General features: G+C 27.8%; 1 long non-coding RNA gene across 1 annotated transcript; it reads right to left on the bottom strand.

Annotated features, from left to right (window-relative positions):
* Window positions 1–2,484: 2,484 nt before the first annotated feature.
* Window positions 2,485–9,232, bottom strand: LOC142318465 (uncharacterized). Its single transcript, XR_012754928.1, has 3 exons — window positions 9,144–9,232; window positions 7,771–7,925; window positions 2,485–2,524 (listed from the first exon to the last, which is right to left on the bottom strand). It is a non-coding gene; the product is annotated as an uncharacterized LOC142318465 (long non-coding RNA).
* Between the last annotated feature and the right edge of the window lie 603 nt (window positions 9,233–9,835).

The following is a 9,835-nucleotide window of genomic DNA, read 5'->3' as shown; positions in this document are numbered from 1 at the left end:
TAAGAAAACAGTTCAATAAGCTACAATAATATAAATCTACTTTAAAATTAAATAAAAATAAATTCATAGTGTGTGATAAGGAGAGAAAAATAATGTTGTTGAAGTAACAAGATAAACGACATGTTTTCTGTTTGACAACTAAATTCAAATTAGAATGTGCAGAAGTAGTATGGAAAGAAAGAATGCAATAGTTCCAAATGTTGTCAAAGGATATTAAATTGTGAGAGGTATTTATATATATACAGTAATGAAATTAACAAGAGGCAAATCATGTATGTTACAATATCCAATAATTTTAAATACTTACATGACCTGGATAAAATTCCTCTCCTTCTTCTGCCTTTACAGTGTGTACATCATTAATTTTAAGATTAATCCGAGGTGGAATGTCATCATTTAATGAGATCTCAGATTCCTATAAAAATAAGATGAAAAAAAACCTTACAAAAATGTTGAAATTAATTAATATTCAATAAAACATCTTTTTTTATTCTGACAAACTTAATTATACCATAGTAAATTTGCCTATTATCAAGATATACTGTCATCATAAAATAGATTAATAGAAAAACAAATTAGAAGATAAAAATAAATGCGATCAAAGTCTATATTAACTGTTTATATAAAACACATGAAATTATGTTACGGTAAATACTTAAAAATAAAAAATCACAAAAAGATAATCCACAATCCAGAGCGCTATAGAAAACTATTTTGAGCATATATTTAAATACATTTTGATCAGAATGCAGATAAAAAGTGTTTTTTTTATAATTATTAATTATTTAATTAATTTTAAATAAATTGGTGGGAAGATTTTTCATATGATTCAGCAATTCAGAAAGGCTCAATTCAATTAAGGCTCTTCTTCCTGTAAGTTGAAGTTATGAAAAGACAGTACTGGTGTCTGGTTATGTTTCTAAATTTCCCTTTAATTTTACTAAATTATAAAAGTAAACCCTATAAAATTTCTTAAAATGATATTTTATTAGCTGTCAATAACACACAGGAAATTTTCGAAATTGAAGATTTAAAATGACTAGAGGAGATTATTGAAGTCGAAAATCTCTGAAAAAGAAGCCATTACACAGTCCATACACAGTAAAGTGGCTAATCTATCAATTAATTAAACACCTGCAGCAGAAAATTAATATCACTGAATGCTAAAATAAGGCACTACTGAACAGTCATTTGATCAGAAGCTCTATGTCTGACTGAACATCTGACAACTTCTAATAGACAAATGAATGAACAATATTAAAAAAAAAGGTCTTTCAGCCCATCAAAGACAGAAAAGAAGACACAATAATGAACATGGAGAAAATATTAGATTTAATCAGAAAAAGAAAAATCACCTTTTATGGTCAACAATAACAGAAAAATACATCAAAGAATATTTACTATGACAATTGCAAAATATTTCAGGTTTCCAGGGGAAAAAACTGTAGAAGAAATATTTCTTACCTGGACAGAAGAAAAAAGTATTGACTATCTTGTTAAAAAATTCAGAGATGTATATACACCAGAAAACATTTTAGCAGAGGCTAAATTTCAGTCACTTTATTAGAATAAAAAGAGCACACTTTGATATTAAGACATTTCAGAGCCAGAAACTGGATATATTTAAATAAAAATTGATAGCATAGATAGGGGCAGGCACACAAATTGTAAAACTCCTAATCATGGCTACACCACTAATATTGTCATTACTCTTTTTGAAACTAGTAACCAACTGGTGAACAATAAAGCTACCCCACGAACGTCCACTTAAATGAGAAGGACATGTAAACAATGTATTACATGTATGACATGTAAACAATGTGTAGTCTTGTACACTCAGGCGTAACATTCCTGTGTTATATGGTTTATTGAACCCCAACTATCAAAGTCTATAGGTGTCCATGGTTTATATTTTAATTGTCTATAAAAGCAACTAAATTTTACTAGGATTTGAACTTTACAACCTTTTGACTTCAAAAATCAGCTGTTACAGCAGTGTTAATTAACTGCCTATTTGCAACTCAACAAATATTAGTAACAAAATATACATATACATATAGTATATGTAGGTTGGTATATATACATATAGTATAAGGTTGGTATATATATACCAACCTTTGTAAAACTGATTATAAAAGCAAATGTTATATAGTGTATCTTTGGTACCATATTACTATCTCTTTTTTCTTACACTGTACATTGTATTTTCATTTTTCAAATTTCTTCTTAATTTAACTGAAACACATTTACTTTTTATTTTTTTTTACTTATTGTATTACCCATTAAATATAGAATCACACAACCTTTTTTAAATTACCCCTTTCAATTATCCAGATTTGGCCTTGAAATGTCCATCTGGATAATTGGTGTGCCACTGTATATAAAATCTAACACTTACCACTTCATTTTCAACTTTTAAATTTTCTGGTTTAACTAAGTTAAACTCCTCAATTGTTAGAGATCTGTTTTGACTATTCATAATTTCAAGCAGTTCCTCCTCTTTCAGTTGTACTGAATCTATTTTCTGTAATAAAAAACAATAAATAAATGCTACAAAGTAAATATGTTTATCATTTATTGTACAATTTATAAAAGTAAAATAAATTGTATATGTAATTCGCTTATCATACACAAACAGCGCAGCAACAGTTAAATTATTATTAGTATTAGGTGACTTTACTGTGCCAGGTTTTGTATGGAAAACCTAAGAAATGTTTCTTTTGCTAAATGTTGCCATACAAATCTAAATATTAAAAATGCTGTTACTCACCCTATAAATGGGTGTTGAAAACAACACTACTTTACAAGATGATGTTGTTTTTTACAAATTGTAAGCTTCTGCAATCAAATAATTTGTTAAACTGTTTGAGTAATTCTAATGATTTAGTTTTTCTAATCTTACTGACAGTGGTGTTAATATTGCTTACGGTGAAATTTTTTATCATGATAAATATAATTTATCACGATCATCAGAGATAATGTTACCTAAGATTTTGAAATCTAATTTTATTTCTCATAAATACTTAACAGATTATAAAAATATTCATCTTATAATAGTCAGAATTTACTAAATAAGAATATATGATTACATTTTCTCATAAAAATTGATTGTAAACAATATTAATTTTTTTTATCGCAATATAAGCATGAAGCGAGTGCATGGAACATGGAAATGTCACTTTATAGTGTATGAAAAATGTCACACCTAAGCAGGATTTGATATTGATCATGAATATAAATTTATTAATAAGAAGAGAGTTCCATAAGCTACAAAAACAATATAAATCTACTTTAATTAAAAATGAAATTCATACAGTGTGTGATAAGGAGGGAAAAATAATGTTGACAACTAAATTCATATTAGACTGTGTAGAATTAATATGGAAAGGAAAGAAAGCAATGGTTTTAAATGTTGTCAAAGGGTTATTAAATATATATGTATTTATATATGTATACTTTTTATTCCCTTAATGTGTATGTTGCAATTTGTTCAAGTAGTTAACAATAAAACTACCCTACCATGGGCCAATTAGATGAGAATGATATGTAAACAATGTGTTATCTTGTACACTCAAATCTCTGCTACAGAGGAATTATTTTTTATCAGTGTTTATTTTACTGGAGGTTTTTAACTGAATTTTTGCAATTCATTCAGGAAACACACACGCGCGCACAAACACACACACATTAAGGAATTTATTAATTTCAATTATAAAAGTAAATTTCTACACATAGAAACTTTTTTTTTGTTTTTCCACCATATTTATTTTTTGTTACATTGTACAAATTTACATATATTCCAAATATCTTTCTGGGTCAATCCATTTAATGTGACCCAAGGGTTGACACTAATTCAAAAAAAATTCAAACTCAGCCACTTGTTTTAGGACCTTAAAAAAAAGTCCTTTTTTTTTATTTAAGCAGTTTAACCTGTGGCGGCCATTTTTGTTATGGTACACACACCTATTTTTGTGATTGTAAGGGTTTATGAAAACAATCGTAACTAAAAAACTGTTAGTCCAGAAAGAATGAACCAAAAAGCAATATATTCATATTTTTTCAAGGTGAAAGAATGGACTAGCGGTTATTTACCTATCTCTCTTCTTTTGACGAGAAAATTACCGATAAATTTGATCTTGAAAAACAGTGAAATTTTACTTTCGGTAATTTATTTTGATGAGGCGAGGATGCCAAACACAGTTTGAATTATTTTTTTTACATTTAGGTATTGTTAGTAGTTTTACCACAAATAATATCAATAGTGATATAATACTTAACCCTACATTTTTTAAAACTAATCTTTTTACATGATTTAAGTTTTGGCTTCAAATAATTTTGACGGGCTGGTAATAAAAATTTCAAATTGCACCGCTTGCAGTGTTTTTATAGATGTTTATGGAAAATAAAATAGTTTCTTGTGTACTGTACTAATAAAAAACTTATAACCTCTCAAAAATCATGAAAAACTTGCTACAAGCAATACAATTTTGACTTAATAAAAGGGATTTCTTGTCGATTTAATATTTTTATACTTAATACTACAGTTGAAATAGACTTGTTTGAACCATTCAATTGCAGTGCTCATCTTATAACAGGCGCTTGAATTCATTTCGTCATCAGGAAAATTCATGTTGCAACATACTCATTTATGCTTGTTGCATCATTTAGCTTTGCAGTTACAGACTGGTGTGTCTGACATTAGTCAGTGACCTGTTCACGTCTTTACCAAGTGTCGCAAATTTCATTCTTTTTTTGAAAGTGTTTATTAAATAAATAAGTTTTCATTATTATATTAGCAAATTTTTAAATTATTTAAATTTTTACATTATTTTTCAAGTAAAACAATGGAAGAACAATGTCCCATAGGAATTTATGTGAATGAAGAGTGTCAAAACATTGTACTGGTACAGTGCCAAAAGAACTCATTAAAATTTGTGAATTTACTGATGAAAACAAATCAACTTATTTTTTTACGTGTTAATTCAGATGTCACTAGTGTTTCTAAATATCATGAGAATGTTTTTGTCAACATTCAGTCACCTGCATTGACAGTTCTGTTGCAACCCTTTGAGAACTCATAAAAAAACCAGTTAAGGAAACCTTGACAAATAACATTAGAGCAAGCTCTAAAAGAACACATTTTTTCAAATTTAAATTTAGTACCTGGAAAGTCTTTTTCTGTTAACTGTTTCAAAAGTAATTTTTCTCAGCAGAACAAAGATCTACACGAATGTAAAAACCAAGAGCAATATATTGCCCCACATCACAAAATTGAACGATTGGATGTTGGTTGTAGCATTTTGGGTGTATCACTTCCACAAAAATTAATTAAAAATTAAGGTATTAGAAGCTACAATAAATATGTTCTTGTGTCAGAAAGCATTGTAAGATGTTACTTTACTTCAGACTAAGCTGTCCACATTAGAGATTTTTATTGCTAACCCCATGAAAGTTATTTAAAGCCAAAATTTTAATTTTTTGTAAAAAAATTAGTTTTCAAAAAAATCATAAAAATTTAGGGGTATGGATATCACCATTTTACCATTTATTTATTTATACCATATATTATTATTATTATTTATTTATTACCATTTATTTATGGTAAAACTACTAACATATACCTACATATAAAAATAATAATTCAAATTGTGCATGCCATCACTGCCTCTTGAAAAAAATGACCAAAAGTGAAATTTCTGTATTTTTCATGTTCAACTTAATTTTCTCACAGAAAGACGAGAGATATGTAAATAAACCACTGTACAATCTTATACCTTGAGAAAATATGAATAAATTGTTTTTGTTTTATCCTTTCAGGACTAATGGTTTTCTTTAGTTATGAATCTTTTTGTAAGCCCTTACAATCACAAAAAAAAGTGTGCGCATTGTAACAAAAATGGCCACCACAGGTAAAATGCTTAAATAAAATCGTTAGAAATTAGTTATTAAGACTGTATAAACTAAATAACTTTCACTGTGAACGAATATACGAAATACTCCTGATTTACTAAAAAAAATTTAAAAATTTAAAAGAATACTTTTAAGATCCTGAGACATGTGGAACCAAATGGGTAAGTTTCAATTTTTTTTTTTTGAATTGGTCAAACCATCCTTGGCTCACATCAAATGGATTGACCCATCCCTCATTTTGAAATACATGATGGTAACTAAAATTGGCTGAATCCATTTAGTTAAAAAATAACTGCAGTTTCCAATAACACCTTCATTTATTGTGTGATTTTTTTTTAACAGATATACAACAGTTTAAACGCAAGTAGCATCTTTCATGGCGACAACTACAGTAATATTTTTGAATGTCATGTACCAAAACTACTTATAAAAAAAAATTAATTTTCGAAGCAGTTCTCTAGTGAAATTATTAAGAATTATTTAAAAAGAAATTGTATGCAATACTCTTTGTCAAAGATTTTTTTTTAAATTTGCTAATAAAAATGACAACAGCAGATCTTATCCATCTTGTACGCTTTTTGAAGTGAGTATGCTAATAAGGGCGCCAATATTATATAACCTTTTCGCTTAAAAATGTTAAAGTGTCTATATTAACGATTTTTCCTTAACTAAAATTACATTTAACTGTAACGATTCCTGCATTATTTTAACTGAGAATGATACTGAAAAGGCCATTTGAGTTAATGATAACTCTTTCATAGGCCCAGAATATAATCTTCCTCTTTTAGTAGTGAAGAAACGCTCTGTCTTTTTTGTACAGTTTTTAACTAAGCTCTTCAATCATTCTTTCATATCTTGAATCATTTTATACTGATTTTCGTTGTGCCATTGGTGTAGTTAATATCAAATTACTTATTAAAAAACTTGCTGCGTGTGGATTTTATAATAAATTGTTGTCTTGGATATATCTATTCGTACAAAACAGAATTCCTTATGTTAAAATTGATAATTTTATCTCTAAGCCTATTTATGTTAGATATGGATTAAGACAAGGCATGCATTTGGGTTCTCAAATTTTCCTTGTATTTATAAATTACTGTTTATTCATATGCTATTTGCATTTTTTAATTTTTTGCAGATGATATATGAAATTGTTTAAGCCGATTACAAATCTAGTTGATATTCAATTACTTCCGATCAACTTGAACTGTGAGCAAAAATAGTATTTCTGCTAACTTTAAAAAAATTAATTTCATATTCAATTTGGAAGGTTTCAAAATGTTGATATAATTGTGCAGCTGAATAATATAAAATAATACTGCAATACAAAAGGTATCTTCTATTACAGACTTAGCTGTATGTTTTGATAGCAAGTTATCCTTCAATGAATAAACTGGTAATACTGTAAGTCACTAAAAATGATAAATTTTATGCATCCTGATTCTATGCCAATTCTATGATTCTATTACCAATCATAACTTTATTCATATCTTTAATTTGTTAAAAATACCAAGAATTGAGAGATTTCTGATCAGGACAGATTTAATATTTGCTACTAAAATTTTTAGTAATTATTTTGACTATCCTAATTTATTGCAGTTTTTTAACTTTCATATTAACTACATTGATTGGTATAATTTTCAAAATTTTCATGGTTACATAGATTATCTATTACTATGTCGCCTATACTATGTAAAGTACACTTAATACCTTAACCTTTTCAAGGGCTATTCTAACTTATGAATGAAAATTTTGTTATGTAATTATGTTGGTTTTTTAATATGATTTTGTATTCATGGGTTTCATGCCTGTCTATATCAATTAAATAAATAAATACAATTTAAAATTTAACATACTTACCAAATAGCAATTGTACAGTCTTTGTTTTAGGGTAAAAATAGAAAATTAGGCCACAACAGCAAAGACAATTGCAACATTCCAGCAAGTACTTTAAAAGATCATTAAACTACCAAGAAGCCAAGGTAACAATTCAATTCAAAATCTAGCAACTTGAACTGAAAAATCCAAACAAAATAATTAAATCAAAATATGCAAAATCAGCCAGAAATTAAATAACAAGGTAGCAAGGGTTAATTTTACTGCAGCAAATTACAGAAACAATCATGAAAACAACAGATGAAACAGAATGAAATAACGACAAAGGTATTTCCTTCTTACCTTTGACAAACAAAACCCTTTCAAAATATTACTGAATTAAATCAAACACTTAACAACATTACTAAATAGACTCTTCCAAACACCTCTCATAGACAGCTTTCTTATAATTCCTTAATGACTGTTCTTTATGTTTTATAGTGGCTTGAATGAGGTTATATTTAATATCGATTCATTTGTGATGGCACTATTAAATAATTACTCTGAAGATGAATTTTTAATTAAATTAAAAAATATTTTTTTTCTGCATCCTGATCACCTTGCTATTTCTTATTAATATATTTACCTAACATTATTTCATGTGTTTTATTTAAATAATAAGTTAAAAAAAATAAGACATGAAAACTAGAACTAAAGATCTCCCAGTTATAAGATTTTAACACTCACTATACCACTTGGTTCCTGTGACTAAAAATATACAAATAACTTACTTATTTAATAAAAATGTTTAATTAAGTTTACTACAAAACATCACGAGTTGGAAGCTGCCATTTTGGATTTAATGGAGGAATCCCCAACCAAAAACTATACAAAAAGGTAATAATAAATTCCATTACAAGCTGAACCACCAGCCCACACTCTTGTTATCTAAAAACTTTTTCTAATTTGTATGCCCCATTTTAGAATACACATTTTTTTTCAACATGCCCACAATAATAAAGGTTACCAAAAATAGGGAAAAATACTAACATTATTCAGATTAAGCAGAATTCAAAAAACAATGCAAGTTTGTTTAAATATATAGATGTCAATAAGCACAGGTTCACTGAAGTTCTTTTTATAATATGTCAGTGAAATAGGTTGATAATATTGGTTTGTAAATGTTTGTTTACACACATCTTTGTTCTACATTTCAAATTATGTGTGTGTGTGTGTGTGTGTATATATATATATATAACGCCAACCTTTGTAGACGCGTTAACCACTAGACCAGACCGGTGGGTTAAAATTAGAACAATTTACATGAGTGGTTAAAGTTCACACCAATAATTGATCAATACAAAAAATTCAAACTTAAATTCTATTGATTTATATTTGAATAGCATAACATTACTTACTTAGTCAGATAAACAAAGTAAACACCAAGTACACAATAATAAAATTACAACGTCTACTACACCTCTTCCTAACAACGCTTTCCCACAAATTGATCAGTGATGCCAACACATGCAATTGTATACTTTAATACATACGACCTCTGGATATAATCTTGGAAAAAAAATATATATACATACGTATAATATTGCACAACATACTTAAAAATAATTTTTCATTCACGGAAAAGTTAAGTGGTTTAATGTAAAAATAAAAAATGTACTGAAATTTTCATAAAATTCTTAGAAGCGATTGTAATTTATTAAAATAAAAAAAAAAAATATTAAGCCAGCATTTAATAATAATAACAATGTTCTCATATACTTGTTAGGAGATGTTTATTGGTCCCAAATATCTTGAAACATGAACATCTTTGTACGCGCATCGCCGACAAAATACAGAATGCATCACGCTAAATCCGAAGTCAAATGTCTAAATATCTCTTAAAGAAAATGATAGAGGCCTCCTCGACCTAAAATCACTTTGTAACAGACACATTGCTTCAATGAAGTGATATTTTCTCTCCAGATCTGAAACATCATCATTGGACAAAGCAGTAGTTGCATCTGACAAGGGTTACTCCCCTCTAAATCTGAATGTTGACAATTTCTACATAGTATCATTACAACTAGACATAGGATCCAAGCATGGAAAT

The sequence above is a fragment of the Lycorma delicatula genome, chromosome 1 (genome assembly GCF_047948215.1).
Source record: "Lycorma delicatula isolate Av1 chromosome 1, ASM4794821v1, whole genome shotgun sequence".
In the NCBI taxonomy this organism is placed as follows: Eukaryota; Metazoa; Arthropoda; class Insecta; order Hemiptera; family Fulgoridae; genus Lycorma; species Lycorma delicatula.
This window is presented reverse-complemented; position numbering and strand designations above follow the sequence as displayed.